Source organism: Arachis ipaensis, chromosome B10 (assembly GCF_059453495.1).
Source record: "Arachis ipaensis isolate K30076 ecotype BB chromosome B10, ASM5945349v1, whole genome shotgun sequence".
Lineage (NCBI taxonomy): Eukaryota > Viridiplantae > Streptophyta > Magnoliopsida > Fabales > Fabaceae > Arachis > Arachis ipaensis.
The window spans coordinates 22084454-22100947 of NC_142435.1; the positions used below are offsets into that span (position 1 = coordinate 22084454).

Sequence of the window (16494 nt, forward strand, 5' to 3'; positions counted from 1 at the left end):
AAAAGAAATTAGTTTAAAAAGTTATTTAGTTGATTATTATGAAAAATGGCTTTCTTGATTTTGAAGCTATTTTTGATAATGTGAACGAATCAGCTTTGGAAAACAATTTGATATTGGAAACGGTTTAATTTTGAGTTAGACTAACTTTATAAATGACTTTATAAATGATTTAGTATTTTAGCTGGTTTGATTTTAAAAAGAGATTTATTATTGGCACTGATTCGCTTTGAAAACAATTTGATATTGGAACTAGTTGAATTTTGCAAATGAATAAGATTTGAAAAGGGTTGAGAAATGTTTGGATGGGACCCGAAAAGGGTGGCAGAATCCGAGTTTTAGAGGAGATGCTGTCGAAATTTTATAAAATTAGAAGTTTCATTTGAAGTAGTTATCTTAAAAGGTTTAATTTTAAGCATTATATGATTTAAGATTACTTCATTTATAAAAGGAAAAGTTATGTTTTGGATTGAGAATTGTTAGTGAACAGAATAGAAAGAAGGATGATGAGGAATTTCTTTGAAATACGATTTTTGAATGAATTTGGAAATGAGATTTGGATTGATGAATGATTATGATGTTGAGAACGTTGAGATATGAACTTTGAATTATTCACATGGCTTATGAATTTGAATTATCTAAGATACGAGGTTCCCTGGATAAAGTACCATGGCTTGCCACCACGTATACCAGATTGAAAACTCGATACTCTGTTGACCCTACGACGTAAGTGTGACCGGGCACTATATAAATTTTCGAGAATGTTACCCCATTGAGAAATATTGATTATTTGAGAAAAAACTATGCATAGACTCTTGGGGATGCACGTCGGGGGACAATCTAAGGACAATTCAGACTAAATATTTAAATTAGACGAAAAATATTTAAATAAATTTTCCAAATATAAGGACTATCTAACTTTATTTTATCATTGGGTAAGTAAACATGCTAATAATGTGTGAGATAGTAGTATTTGTAATCCCAAAAGACCAATTTATTATCATCATAATTAAAATATCATATTAGGATTAGACATATTATTGAAAGAAAGAAAGAGAACATAAAGTGATTTTGGCAAAATGGCTATTAATAATGCTGCTACAAAATTGTTTTTGTGCATTTTTTTCGTGGCTTCACTTTTCGCTAGTATCAAAATTTGTTTTAAAACTTAATTACATTATTATTTTGTCATAAGATAGTTGTACTAATTATCCCTAAATTTTGATTTTTGTGCTTAAATTTGAAGAAACTAAAATGTTTTCCAACATTATTATTATACTTTTTTCTGAGAAACATTTTTTTTCTTTCGCATATAAAGTATTCTTGTGATCGGATGGTATGATCTATTCTTTTTTCTTTGTTAAATTATGATCTAATTATTGATGAAGTAATTCTTATTGATAATGGATTGAATCCTTGGTCGCTCATGTATTAAATTATAAACTAAAACACTGCTTTTGTTTCAAATTTCATTTTATAATAAAAATCGGGTGCACTTGTTTGAACTCTTTTTCTAAAATAAATAAAAAGATCATGAGAGAAATTATAGATTTTTTATACGGAAATTTCAATTATTTTTAAATATTCATACAAATATACTATTGTTATCATATTACATTCAAATGCACATTTTGATTTAGATAGAAATTCTAACGGATTGTTGTATTTATTATTACCGTAGACGTAAGAGGTGGAATAATGTATAGGACTATTAATGATACAACAATATTTTGCATTCAAGGACAATGTCATGCTGAAACTTGCAACAAGTTATGCGGATCTAAGAGTTTTGCATATGGTCGTTGTACGGGTCCAAGAGGTTGCTGCTGCTATTAATTAGAGCTATATTTCTTCTAGATCACAGGAGAAAATAATTAATAGGTTAAGTAAAGTATTTTTCTTATTGTGTTTGATTATGTGTATCTCGAGCAAACAATTCTTTTTGTATTCCGATCCTTTTAATAATCCTTTTTTGTCAGAGATTGCATTGTCGTTTATGAAAATAGTAAGCTTGAGTTGAATATTTAATTTTTTATTTATTTTAATAAAATGAATCATATGACTATATCAATATAAACTTATTATTATTATTATAACACCCTAACTTTTAACACGTCATGATCGTACTAAAAGTAAGGCGTTATGGACCTGATTTCCTTTATTATCTATTTAATATTGAGCCTTTCTGTCGATATCGCATTTCAGTTTATAAGAAAATACTAGAAAATTATTTTTAGTAATTAAAATCACACCATTATTAATAATAATAAATGCTATACAAATGAATTCAATATAAAACTTGAAGACAATACCTATCCCTTTGTATAAAATAAATCTAAAATATCAAAGGCGAGGGAATTCTATGAAAGCAACTCAACTCTTAACTTAACGCAAAGAAAACTAATAACCATCTGCAGCTTCAAGCTGAGTCTTCGAACCTATGACACTGAAAGGGTGAAAGATTTTGGGGTGAGAACAAACCGCACGTTCTCAGTAGGGAATGGGAATACCGTAAAAGTAATGAAATAAAGTGCAAATAATTAACTTTACTCAATAAAACTATATTTTTATCAAACCCTTTGAAAATACTCTTGGTTCTACTTTAGCTAACTAATTACCTCTTTTTAAAATCTCTAAACTCAAAACAAATTTTAAATATAAAACTAGTCATGTTACCCGTCTCTCAGTCACATAGTTAATCCTTAGTCAAATGTCAATTCGTAATCACTTTAATACATTCACAAACAAATAGTACAAGCAAGAGATTCAATTCAATGTACAAGCAAGTTACAACAAGACAAACTGCACAATCACAAAAAAAATAAGACAAGCAAGCGCAATCAAATGCAAATGTACAAACAACATGATGCATGTCTATTCCTAACGCAGACCATGAACTCATGTGTCTATCCCTAATGCTGTTACAAAGTTGTTTTTGTGCATTTTTTTCGTGGCTTCACTTTTCGCTAGTACCTTAGGTATCAAAATTTGCTTTAAAACTTAATTACATTGTTGTTTTATCATGAGAGAGTTATAGTAATTATTCCTAAATTTTGATTTTCTGCTTAAATTTAAAGTAACAAAAAATATTTCTCAACGTTATTATTACACTTTTTTCTAAAACATTTTTTTCCTTTCCCATATAAAGCATTCTTGTGATCGGATGGTATGATCTAATCATTTTTCATTGTTAAATTATGATCTAATTATTGATTGAGTAATTGTTACCGATAATCTATTAAATATTTGGTCCCTCTTGTATAAAATTATAAACTAAATAACATTGCTTTTGTTTCAAATTTCATTTTATAATAAAAATCGGGTGCACTTGTTTGAACTCTTTTTCTAAAATAAATAAAAAGATCATGAGAGAGATTATAGATTTCTTATACGGAGATTTCAATTATTTTTAAATATTCATGCAAATATATTATTGTTATCATATTACATTCAAATGCACATTTCGATTTAGATAGAAATTCTAACGGATTTGTTGTGTTTATTATTACCGCAGACGCAAGAGGTGGAATAATGTATAGGACTATTAATGATGTAGTAATGTTTTGCATTCAAGGACAATGTCATGCTAAAACTTGCAACAAGTTATGTGGATCTAAGAGCTTTGCATATGGTTGTTGTACGGGTCTAAGATGTTGCTGCTGCTATTAATTAGAGCTATATTTCTTCTAGATCACAGGAGAAAATAATTAATATGTTAAGTGAAGTGTTTTTCTTATTGTGTTTGATTATGTGTATCTCGAGCAAACATATCTTTATGTATTCCATAAAAAAATAAGTGAAAAAGAATTAACGAAATAAAAGTTATTAAAATTTTTCTTTAATATGATATATCATATGCATAGTTATTACAAAATTAAAATTTATTACCTTTTTCCAATCAAAAATAGTTTTTCTTTTGTTGTTAATACAATTTTTTGAATCTTCTTTAAAAGTATGAAATATATATATAACTAGCAATAAAATTTGTGCGATGAAAAGGTTTAATTATATAAAAATTATATTTTATTAGAATATATTTTTTTTATAAAAAGTTGGGCATACATACTTATTAAGAAAATATATTTTAATAATTGTGATTATAAATTTGCAATTTTCATGGAATTTTTTTTATTTTAGTTTCTTCGGTTATTTTGCACTGGTAAATATGATATCAATACTGAATGAAACAAATTAATTAATAGTATACATTAAAATAGACACTTTTACATTTTATTGGACTAATATAATTGAAATTGAGTAAAAGATTTTCACATTAAATCGTTAGGGGTGGAATTATTCCTTTTTGTCAGAGATTACATTGTCGTTTCTGAAAATAGTAAGCTCGAGTTGAATATTTAATTTTTTTGTTTTTTTTAATAATAATGAATCATATGACTATATCAATATAAACTTATTATTATTCTATTTTTCTTATCAATTCAAAAATATTACGTGAAAATAAAAAGAAATGCACATAAATTAAATGAAATGCGTACGTGTAGTGACGGACCTAGAAAATTTATGTTAGGGGGCAAAAATAATATACATTACTATCAAAAGATATATTAATCTAAATTTAAAAACATAAAATTAAAGTGCACATTAATTATTCAAATACAAAAAATAAAAAATTACATATAATAAAATAAGACGAAAAATATTTTTTTCATTATTATTTCTAAAAATAAAAAATATATATTCTAAATGAGTAAATTGATCAATTGACTTTAGAAATTTATATGCAACATAATTACATATAATAAAATAGAACGAAAGATAAACAAATAAATAGTAAGGATCACTAAATTGAGAATAAAATAAAATATATAAATTTATGAAAAGAATAAAAAATTAGATTAATACCTACACTATAGTTGTTTGAATTAAAATTTACAATTGAAAATATCAAAAAGAGAAATAATAAAATTAAAAGATACATAGAATCATAGAAAGTTATATAAAAAAATATTTAAAATTTATCTTTTGATAAAGAGAAGATGACCACTAAAAAAGAAATAGAAAAAGAAGGTTAAAAATATGAAATGAAGAAGATGGTTTAAGAGAATAAAAGAGTAGTGACGGCTGAAATTTGAGAATGAAAAAATACTAAATTTGATTAGGTTAACATTAGTAAAAATAATAAAAAAATAAAATAGATTTGGAACTTTAAATAATTAGGCTTAATTTATTTATAATGAAGTCATTTAAAATTTAAAATAAAAATATATTATATATATATATATATTTCAAAAAAATTTGAAATGGGAGTGGGGCAAGTGCCCCCTACCCTAACACTTAGGTCCGTGACTGCGTACGTGAATAATTATATTTTGTAGTAGTTTGCAACCCTTTATAAATGATGATTTGATGACTACATATTTACCAAAAAATCAATAGTCACTAATGATGTTGTTTTTATATAATATATTTATTGATATACCACATCTTATTAAGCTAGATAGCATGATTTTATTTAACTTTAATAATTTTGTTGATCTGTATAATTTTATCAAATTTGTAATTAAATTTATATTTTTTTAATTATATCTCTACAATGCTTTTAATTTTATAATTAAGTCATTTTCGTGTCAATAACGTTAAAATAAATGGAATATTTTTTCCAAAAAAATATGTGGTCGAAGATTTAATTGGGTTTTTAATTGTGAGTACTTTTAATTTACGAAAAAATATTTTACTAACTCTAATATTTTTCACAATGACAAGGACTCATTACAAAAATAAAAGTTGTATTCGTACCCAATTAAAAGGAAAAAAACTATAAAAATCTAATTACAAATTTAGTAAAATTATAGGAATTAAGAGAGTACTGAATCTAATCTTTTCAAAGAAGTTCATAAAGTCCTCTTATGTTTTTTTTTTTTATTTTACCGAAGATAGGGAGACTCGAACCCATGACCTCTTAAGTCTTAAGTGAGTATTGAGAGACTATGCCATTTGAGGTATAACTAATTGCAAAGTCCTCTTGTGTTTACAACCCAATGTTTTAAGTCGAAGTATATTTTATTCGACAAACTTTTTTTTTGAGAATCCATTATAATAATGAGAAAGATTTTTGCATATCCGTAATTAAGCAAATGTTTCTTTCGAATATCTGTTTTCAGTTTGCAATAAAAAACGGGTAAATTTACATAGGACATACACGAATGTATACTTCACAAGCAATACTTTTATCAAATTCAAAATGGATTCGACCATATATACTTCACAAGCAATACATTTATCAAATTTAAAATGGATTTGACATAAAAAACGTTATGATGTAATTAAACCTTTTGTTTATCCATCTCATATGGGATATCCCTTATAGCTATGACAATCACACATGCTTATTTGTAATTTGTGTAATTATTTTAAAATAAAATACTACTAGAAAACTAGTTATTACAGACGGATATTTCTGATGGATTTTATCCCACGGAAATACAGACGGAATTTCAGAAGAATTTTTTGTCGAAAAACAAAATAAAAAAGAATTAGCATAAATTACAGACGGAAAAAAAATCCGTCGATAATTGTCGGAAAAATTAATTTTTTTCATGGGAAATAGTTACAGACGGAAAATCCATCTGTAATTAAATGGACAAAAATGCTACATTTTATTAAATTATGACAGACGGAAAATCCGTCTGTAATTTAAAATTTTTCGTCGAAAATATTAAAAAAAGGAGTTAGGTTCCTGAAACTCCCAATGGTTCATTTCACTTTTTCACGTTTTTCTTGAATTACTCCTTGCCTTCTCTCTCCATTGAAGATGTGACGTCCTCCGCTGTCGTCGCCGCCACGGCTCGCGTCGCACGAGCTCCCTGCATTGCCCTCATCGCGTTTACTCCCTTCATTGCCATTGTCGTACGAGCTCTCTCTGCTGTGCTCTTGTCTTACGAGCTCCTTCCGCCGCCATTCTCGTCGCTACTTTTTCTCTCCTCGCCGGAGGTTTGTCATCATCTCTTCTCATCGCCGTTAGTTCAGGTAGGCCTCCGCCTCCTTTTGATCCATATCCCTAACCCCTTCCATTGTAATTCTATTCTGATTTCATTATCCCTAGCCCTAGCCCTATCCCTTCCCTGTTGCTGCTACAGAGAACCGAGTTTCTAAATTCTAACATATGAATTTTGTATATTCCTGTAATTTGTATATTCCTATATGTTCCTTCCCCCTCAATCTCCACCTAAGATAGATCCACCAACCACACTGCAAAACTGGTGTGAATTTTCTAACCACAAATTAACCGGCAAGTGCACCGGGTCGTACCAAGTAATACCTTACGTGAGTAAGGATCGATTCCACGAGGATTGATGGATCAAGCAACAATGATTGATTCATTGGCTTAGTTAGACAAATAGAAAATAGTGTTTGAGTATTCAAAGAGCATTAAACAATCGTTTAGAAAATAAAATAGTAAAGTAAATAAGTTGGGAATAAAATATGAAGAAAACAGTTATGGTTTCAAAGTTATCTATTTTTCCGGATTAACTTTTCTTACTAACTATTTTAATTATGAAGGATTTAATTTATGGCAAACTATATGTGACTAGACCCTAATTCCTTAGACCTTTCTAGTCTCCTCTAAAATTCATTAACTGCCAATTCCTTTGTCAATTAATTCCAATTAGAAGCTACATGATCAAATTCCAGTTTATATGCCACAAAAATTCTAATTATCCAAAAATAAAAGAATTATATGTCACATATCCCGTTAAATCCAGATAATTAAAATTTAGGAGAATATGTTTTCAAGATGTTGTTCAAGTAAAGAGCTTTTCCAAGTTTTACAAGAACTCAAATAGAAAGAGGGTCATACTTCCGTTCCACCCAAATTCATAAGATGAAGATCGAAAACAATTCTTAAATCATAAATCCATACATGAATTAAAATAGAAAAAGTAATAAAATCAATCTATACAAATAGACAGAGCTCCTAACCTTAACAATAGATGATTAGTTGCTCATGGTTCAGAGTAGAAAATAGGGATTGTAAATTGGAATGGAATAATGTTGTGGTGGGGTCACCCTGTTGGAATTTCTTTTATATTTAATCCTAATTAATTTAAAATCTATTTTCTAAAATTAAAATAATATCTTTTCCTATTTTAAAATAAAATTTAAATTTAAATCAGAATTAATTAAATAATCTGCGCCTTGTAACGTGGGGACCACTTGGCTTCACTGGATCCACGCCTAACTTGGTTAAGAGCTGCGCCTAACTTCATGCGGTTCACCACACAAGGCGCCTTACTTGGACTGAAGAGGAGGCAATGAGCCTTACTTGGAATACTGGTGCACGAAATTGTGATCTCTGGTAATGGCTCCAAAAAAAACTTGGTGCTCTAATCTCAATTCATAATTTGTCACAACTTCGATACAACTAACCAGCAAGTGCACTGGGTCGTCCAAGTAATAAACCTTACGTGAGTAAGGGTCGATCCCACGGAGATTGTTGGTATGAAGCAAGCTATGGTCACCTTGTAAATCTCAGTTAGGCGGATAATAATTGATTATGGAGTTTTCAAAAATAATACTAATTAAACAGAAAATAAGGATAGAAACACTTATGTAATTCATTGGTTAGAATTTCAGATAAGCGTATAGAGATGCATTCGTTCCTCTGAATCTCTGCTTTCCTGCTGTCTTCATCCAATCAGTCTTACTCCTTTCCATGGCTGGCTTTATGTAAGGGCATCACCGTTGTCAATGGCTACATCCCATCCTCTTGTGAAAATGGTCCAAATGCTCTGTCACAGCACGGCTAATCATCTGAGGTTCTCGATCATGCTGGAATAGGATTCACCTTCCTTTTGCGTCTGTCACTACGCCCAGCACTCGCGAGTTTGAAGCTCGTCACAGTCATTCAATCCCTGAATCCTACTCGGAATACCACAGACAAGGTTTAGACTTTCCGGATTCTCATGAATGACGCCATCAATCTAGCTTACACCACGAAGATCCTGATTAAGAGATCTAAGAGATACTCATTCAATCTAAGGTAGAACGGAAGTGGTTGTCAGGCACACGTTCATAAGGAATGATGATGATTGTCACGTTCATCACATTCAGGTTGAAGTGCAAATGAATATCTTAGAAGCGGAACAAGTTGAATTGAATAGAAAAACAGTAGTACTTTGCATTAATCTTTGAGGAACAGCAGAGCTCCACACCTTAATCTATGGAGTGTAGAAACTCTACCGTTGAAAATACATAAGTGATAATGGAGTTCATTGGTCTCGGTCCCAGAGGGGAACCGGAGTAACCAAGACTGCGAATACAATGATAAAAAGTTCTATTTATACTAAACTAGTCACTAGGGTTTACAGAAGTAAGTAATTCATGCATAGATCCACTTCCGGGGCCCACTTGGTGTGTGCTTGGGCTGAGCTTGAATGTTACACGTGCAGAGGCTCTTTCTGGAGTTGAACGCCAGGTTGTAACGTATTTCTGGCGTTCAACTCTGGTTTGTGACTTGTTTCTGGCGTTTAACTCCAGACAACAGCGTAGAACTGGCGTTCAACGCCCTTTTACGTCATCTACACTCGGCCAAAGTATAGACTATTATATATTGCTGGAAAGAACTGGATGTCTACTTTCCAACGCAATTGGAAGTGCGCCATTTTGAGTTCTGTAGCTCCAAAAAACCACTTTGAGTGCAGGGAGGTCAGAATCCAACAACATCAGCAGTCCTTCTTCAACCTCTGAATCTGATTTTTGCTCAAGTCCCTCAATTTCAACCAGAAAATACCTGAAATCACAGAAAAACACACAAACTCATAGTAAAGTCCAGAAATGTGAATTTAACATAAAAACTAATAAAAACATCCCTAAAAGTAACTCGATTCTACTAAAAACATACTAAAAATAATGCCAAAAAGCGTATAAATTATCCGCTCATCACAACACCAAACTTAAATTGTTGCTTGTCCCCAAGCAACTGAAAATCAAATAGGATAAAAAGAAGAGAATATACTATAAATTCCAAACTATCAGTGAAACATAGCTCCAATTAGATGAGCGGGACTTGTAGCTTTTTTGCCTCTTGAATAGTTTTGGCATCTCACTTTATCCCTTGAGGTTCAGAATGATTGGCATCTATAGGAACTCAGAGTTCAGATAGTGTTATTGATTCTCCTAGTTCAGTATGATGATTCTTGAACACAGCTACTTTATGAGTCTTGGCCGTGGCCCTAAGCACTTTGTTTTCCAGTATTACCACCGGATACATAAATGCCACAGACACATAACTGGGTGAACCTTTTCAGATTGTGACTCAGCTTTGCTAAAGTCCCCAATTAGAGGTGTCCAGGGTTCTTAAGCACACTCTTCTTTTGCTTTGGACCTTGACTTTAACCGCTCAGTCTCAAGTTTTCACTTGACACCTTCACGCCACAAGCACATGGTTAGGGACAGCTTGGTTTAGCCGCTTAGGCCAGGATTTTATTCCTTTAGGCCCTCCTATCCACTGATGCTCAAAGCCTTGGGATCCTTTTTAATTGCCCTTGCCTTTTGGTTTTAAGGGTTATTGGCTTTTTGCTCTTGCCTCTTGGTTTTAAGAGCTTTGGCTTTTTCTGCTTGCTTTTTCTCTCTTTTTTTTTTTTTGCTATTATTTTTTTTCTTTTTTTTTTTGTTTTTTTTTTCTGCAAGCTTTGTTCTTTGCTGCTTTTTCTTGCTTCAAGAATCATTTTTATGGTTTTTCAGATTATCAAATAACATATCTCCTTATTATCATTCTTTCAAGAGCCAACATATTTAACATTCTTAAACAACAACTTCAAAAGACATATGCACTGTTCGAGCATTCATTCAGAAAACAAGAAGCATTGTCACCACATCAATATAATTAAACTAAGTTCAAGGATAAATTCGAAACTCATGTACTTCTTGTTCTTTTGAATTAAAACAGTTTTCATTTAAGAGAGGTGATGGATTCATAGGACATTCATAACTTTAAGACATAGTTACTACTACTAATGATCATGTAATGAAGACACAAACATGGATAAGCACTTAACATAGAGAAAACAAAAAACAGAGAATGTAAGAACAAGGAATGAGTCCACCTTAGTGATGGTGGCGTTTCCTTCTTGAGGAACCAATGATGTCCTTGAGCTCTTCTATGTCTCTTCCTTGTCTTTGTTGCTCCTCCCTCATTGCTTTTTGATCTTCTCTTATTTCATGAAGGATGATGGAGTGCTCTTGATGTTCCACCCTTAATTGTCCCATGTTGGAACTTAATTCTCCTAGGGAGGTGTTGATTTGCTCCCAATAATTTTGTGGAGGAAAATGCATTTGAGGCATCTCCGGGATCTCATGGTGATGAGCTTCATGCGTTTCTTGAGATCCATGAATGGGCTCTCTTGCTTGCTCCATCCTTTTCTTAGTGATGGGCATCTCTTCCTCAATGGAAATGTCTCCTTCTATGAAAGCTCCAGCTGAGTAACATAGATGGCAAATAAGATGAGGGAAAGCTAGCCTTGCCCCAGGAGAGGGCTTTTCGGCTATTTTGTAGAGTTCAAGGGAGATGACTTCATGAACTTCTACTTCCTCTCCAATCATGATGCTATGGATCATGATGGCCCGATCCACAGTAACTTCAGATCGGTTGCTAGTGGGGATGATGGAGCGTTGGATGAACTCCAACCATCCTCTAGCCACAGGCTTGAGGTCCAATCTTCTTAGTTGAACTGGCTTGCCTTTGGAGTCAATCTTCCATTGAGCTCCTTCCACACATATGTCCATGAGGACTTGGTCCAACCTTTGATTAAAGTTAACCCTTCTAGTGTAGGGGCGCTCATCTCCTTGCATCATAGGCAAGTTAAACGCCAACCTCATATTCTCCGGACTATTATCTAAGTATTTCCCCCGAACCATTGTAACATAATTCTTTGGATTCGGGTTCTTACTTTGATCATGGTTCCTAGTGATCCATGCATTGGCATAGAACTCTTGAACCATTAGGATGCCGACTTGTTGGATGGGGTTTGTTAGAACTTCCCAACCTCTTCTTTGGATTTCATGTCGGATCTCCGGATACTCATTCTTCTTGAGCATGACAGGGACCTCAGGGATCACCTTCTTCTTGGCCACAACATCATAGAAGTGGTCTTGATGGGCTTTGGTGATGAACTTTTCCATCTCCCATGACTCGGAGGTGGAAACTTTTGTCTTTCTTTTCCTTTTTTTTTAGAGGATTCTCCGGTCTTGGGTGCCATCAATGGTAATGGAAAAACAAAAAACTTATGCTTTTACCATACCAAACTTAGAATTTTGCTCGCCCTCGAGCAAGAAAAGAAAGAATAGATGAGGAAGAAGAAGAAAATATGGAAAGGAGGGGGGAGGTGTGTTTCGGCCAAGAAGAGAAAGGAAGGTTGTGTTGTGAGAAAATGAGGAAGAATGGAGGGTTATATATAGGGAAGGGAGGGGGGTAGGTTTGGCCATTTAGGGTGGGTTTGGGCGGGAAATTGATTTTGAATTTTGAAGGTAGGTGGTGTTTATGAGGTAGGTTTATGGGGAAGAGTGGATGGATGTGAGTGGTGAAGTGGTGATAGGGAAGAGAGATTGAGGTGATTGGTGAAGAGTTTTGGGGAAGAGTGTTTATGGGATTGTGTGAAAGAGGGGTGAGAAGAAGTAAGTGGAGGTAGGTGGGGATCCTGTGGGGTCCACAGATCCTGAGGTGATCCTGTGGGGTCCACAGATCCTAAGGTGTTCAAGGATTTACAACCTTGAACCAAATTGGGCATGCAAAATGCCCTTCCACACAACTCTGGGCGTTCAGCGCCAGATTGGTGCTTGTTCTGGGTGTTGAACGCCCATTTGTAGCCTATTTCTGGCGTTGAACGCCAGAACCATGCTTGTTCTGGGCGTTCAGCGCCAGCTCTTCTCCAGGGTGCATTTCTGGCGTTCAAACGCCCAGATGCTGCCCATTTCTGGCGTTCAGCGCCAGAACCATGCTCTGTTCTGGCGTTGAACGCCCAAAACATGCTTCTTACTAGCGTTTAAACGCCAGTAAGGTCTTCCTCCAGGGTGTGATTTTTCTTCTGCTGTTTTTGATTCCGTTTTCAATTTTTTGATTTATTTTGTGACTCCACATGATCATGTACCTATAAAGACATATAACTAATAAAAATATAATTAAATAAAAATTAGGTTGCCTCCCAACAAGCGCTTCTTTAATGTCAATAGCTTGACAGTGGGCTCTCATGGAGCCTCACAGATGTGCAGAGCTTTGTTGAGACCTCCCAACACCAAACTTAGAGTTTGGATATGGGGGTTTGACACCAAACTTAGAGTTTGGTTGTGGCCTCCCAACACCAAACTTAGAGTTTGACTGTAGGGGCTTTGTTTGACTCTGCTTTGAGAGAAGCTTTTTATGCTTCCTCTCCATGGATGCAGAGAGAGATCCTTGAGTTGTAAACACAAGGTTGTCCTCATTTATTTGAAGGATCAATTCTCCTCTGTCCACATCAATCACAGCTCTTGCTGTGGCTAGGAAGGGTCTTCCAAGGATGATGAATTCATCCTCATACTTCCCAGTATCTAGGACTATGAAATCAGCAGGGATGTAAAGGCCTTCAACCTTTACTAACACGTCCTCTACTTGTCCATAAGCCTGTTTTCTTGAATTGTCTGCCATCTCTAATGAGATTTTAGCAGCTTGTACCCTATAGATTCCCAGTTTCTCTATTACAGAGAGGGGCATGAGGTTTATTCCTGAACCAAGGTCACACAGAGCCTTAAAGATCATGGTGCCTATGGTACAAGGTATTAAGAACTTTCCAGGATCCTGTTTCTTCTGAGGTAATGTCAGTTGATCCAGATCACTTAGTTCATTGGTGAACAAAGGGGTTCATCTTCCCAAGTTTCAATGCCAAATAATTTGGCATTCAGCTTCATGATTGCACCAAGGTACTTGGTAACTTGCTCTTCAGTAACATCCTCATTCTCTTCAGAAGAGGAATACTCATCAGAGCTCATGAATGGCATAAGGAGGTTTAATGGAATCTCTATGGTCTCTAGATGAGCTTCAGATTCCTTTGGTTCCTCAGAGGGAAACTCCTTATTGATCACTGGACGTCCCAGGAGGTCTTCCTCACTGGGATTTACGTCCTCTCCTCCCCTTATAGGTTCGGCCATGGTGCTTATGTCAATGGCCTTGCACCCTCCTCTTGGATTTTCTTCTGTATTACTTGGGAGAGTACTAGGAGGGATTTCAGTGATCCTTTTACTCAGCTGGCCCACTTGTGCTTCCAAATTTCTAATGGAAGACCTTGTTTCATTCATGAAACTCACAGTGACCTTAGATAGATCAGAGACTAGGTTTGCTAAATTAGAGGTATTTTGTTCAGAGTTCTCTGTCTGTTGCTGAGTGAATGATGGAAAAGGTTTACTATTGTTAAACCTATTTCTTCCACCATTATTAAAGCCTTGTTGAGGCTTTTGTTGATCCTTCCATGAGAGATTTGGATGATTTCTCCATGATGGATTATAGGTGTTCCCATAAGGTTCACCTAAGTAATTTACCTCTGCTATTGCAGGGTTTTCAGGATCATAAGCTTCTTCTTCAGAAGATGCCTCTTGAGTACTGTTGGATGCAGCTTGCATTCCATTCAGACTTTGAGAAATCATATTGACTTGCTGAGTCAATATTTTGCTCTAAGCCAATATGGCATTCAGAGTATCAATTTCAAGAACTCCCTTCTTCATAGGCGTCCCATTACTCACAGGATTCCTCTCAAAAGTGTACATGAACTGGTTATTAGCAACCATGTCAATGAGTTCTTGAGCTTCTGCAGGCGTTTTCTTTAGGTGAATAGATCCACATGCAGAGGTATCCAATGACATCTTAGATAACTCAGACAGACCATCATAGAATATATCCAGGATGGTCCATTCTGAAAGCATGTCAGAAGGACACTTTTTGGTCAGTCCTTTGTATCTCTCCCAAGCTTCATAGAGGGATTCACCTTCTTTCTGTCTGAAGGTTTGAACATCCACTCTAAGCTTGCTCAACTTTTGAGGAGGAAAGAACTTGGCTAAGAAAGCCTTGACCAGCTTATCCCAAGAGTTCAGGCTATCCTTAGGTTGAGAGTCCAACCATACTCTAGCTCTGTCTCTTACAGCAAAAGGGAAAAGTATGAGCCTGTAGACTTCAGGATCTACTCCATTAGTCTTAACAGTATCACATATCTGCAAGAATTCAGTTAAGAACTGAAAAGGATCTTCAGATGGAAGTCCATGAAACTTGCAGTTCTGCTGCATCAGAGAAACTAGCTGAGGTTTTAGCTCAAAGTTGTTTGCTCCAATGGCAGGAATAGAGATGCTTCTTCCATGTAAATTGGAATTAGGTGCAGTAAAGTCACCAAGCATCCTCCTTGCATTATTATTATTTTCGGCTACCATCTCCTCTTCCTGTTCGAAAATTTCTGAAAGGTTATCTCTGGATTGTTGTAATTTAGCTTCTCTTAGTTTCCTCTTCAGAGTCCTTTCAGGTTCTGGATCTGCTTCAACAAGAATATTCTTGTCCTTGCTCCTGCTCATATGACAAAGAAGAGGGCACAGAAAAAATAATAATAATAATAGGGATCCTTTATACCACAGTATAGAGGTCCTTGTGTGAGTAGAAGAAAAGAAGAAGAAAATCTAAACTCAGAGAGAGAGAGGGAGTTCGGATTTTTGGTGAGTGATGTGAGGAAGAGATGTTAGTAGATGAATAAATAATTAGAAGGAGATGAGGGAGAAGGATTTTCGAAAATTATTTTTGAAAAAGGGTTAGTGATTTTCGAAAATAGTTTTTGAAAAAGGTTAGTAATTTTCGAATTAAAATCAAAAATTAAAATAATTAGTTAATTAAAAAGAATTTTTGAAAAAGAGGAAAGATATTTTCGAAAATTAGAGAGAGAGAGTTAGTTAGGTAGTTTTGAAAAAGATAAGAAACAAATAAAAAGTTAGTTAGTTAGTTGAAACAAATTTTAAAAAGATAAGAAGTTAGGAAATTAGAAAAGATATTTTGAAATCAAATTTTTGAAAAAGATAAGATAAGAAGATATTTTTGAAAAGATATGATTGAAATTAGTTTTGAAAAAGATTTTATTTTTAAAATCACAATTAATGACTTGATTCACAAGAAATCACAAGATGTGATTCTAGAACTCAAAATTTGAATCTTTCTTAACAAGCAAGTAACAAACTTGAAATTTTTGAATCAAAACATTAATTGTTATTGTTATTTTCGAAAATTTGATATAAAAATAAGAAAAATATTTTTGAAAAATATTTTTAGAATTTTCGAAAATAACTAAGAAAAATGGAAAAGATTTGATTTTTGAAAAAGATTTTGAAAAAGATAAGATTTTTAATTGACAATTTGATTTGACTCATAAAAACAACTAGATTTTAAAATTTTTTGAAAAAGTCAAATCTAATTTTCAAAATTTTGAGAGAGAAAAAGGGAAAGATAATTAATTTTTTTTTTTGAATTTTGAATTTTTAATG

The 16494-nt window shown here is 33.5% G+C and overlaps 1 non-coding gene across 1 annotated transcript; it reads left to right on the forward strand.

The window, feature by feature from the left end:
* The first annotated feature begins 14898 nt into the window (after positions 1 to 14898).
* LOC148579389 (small nucleolar RNA R71) lies at positions 14899 to 15006 on the forward strand. Its single transcript, XR_015899522.1, has one exon. It is a non-coding gene; the product is annotated as a small nucleolar RNA R71 (small nucleolar RNA).
* The last annotated feature ends 1488 nt before the right edge of the window (positions 15007 to 16494 follow it).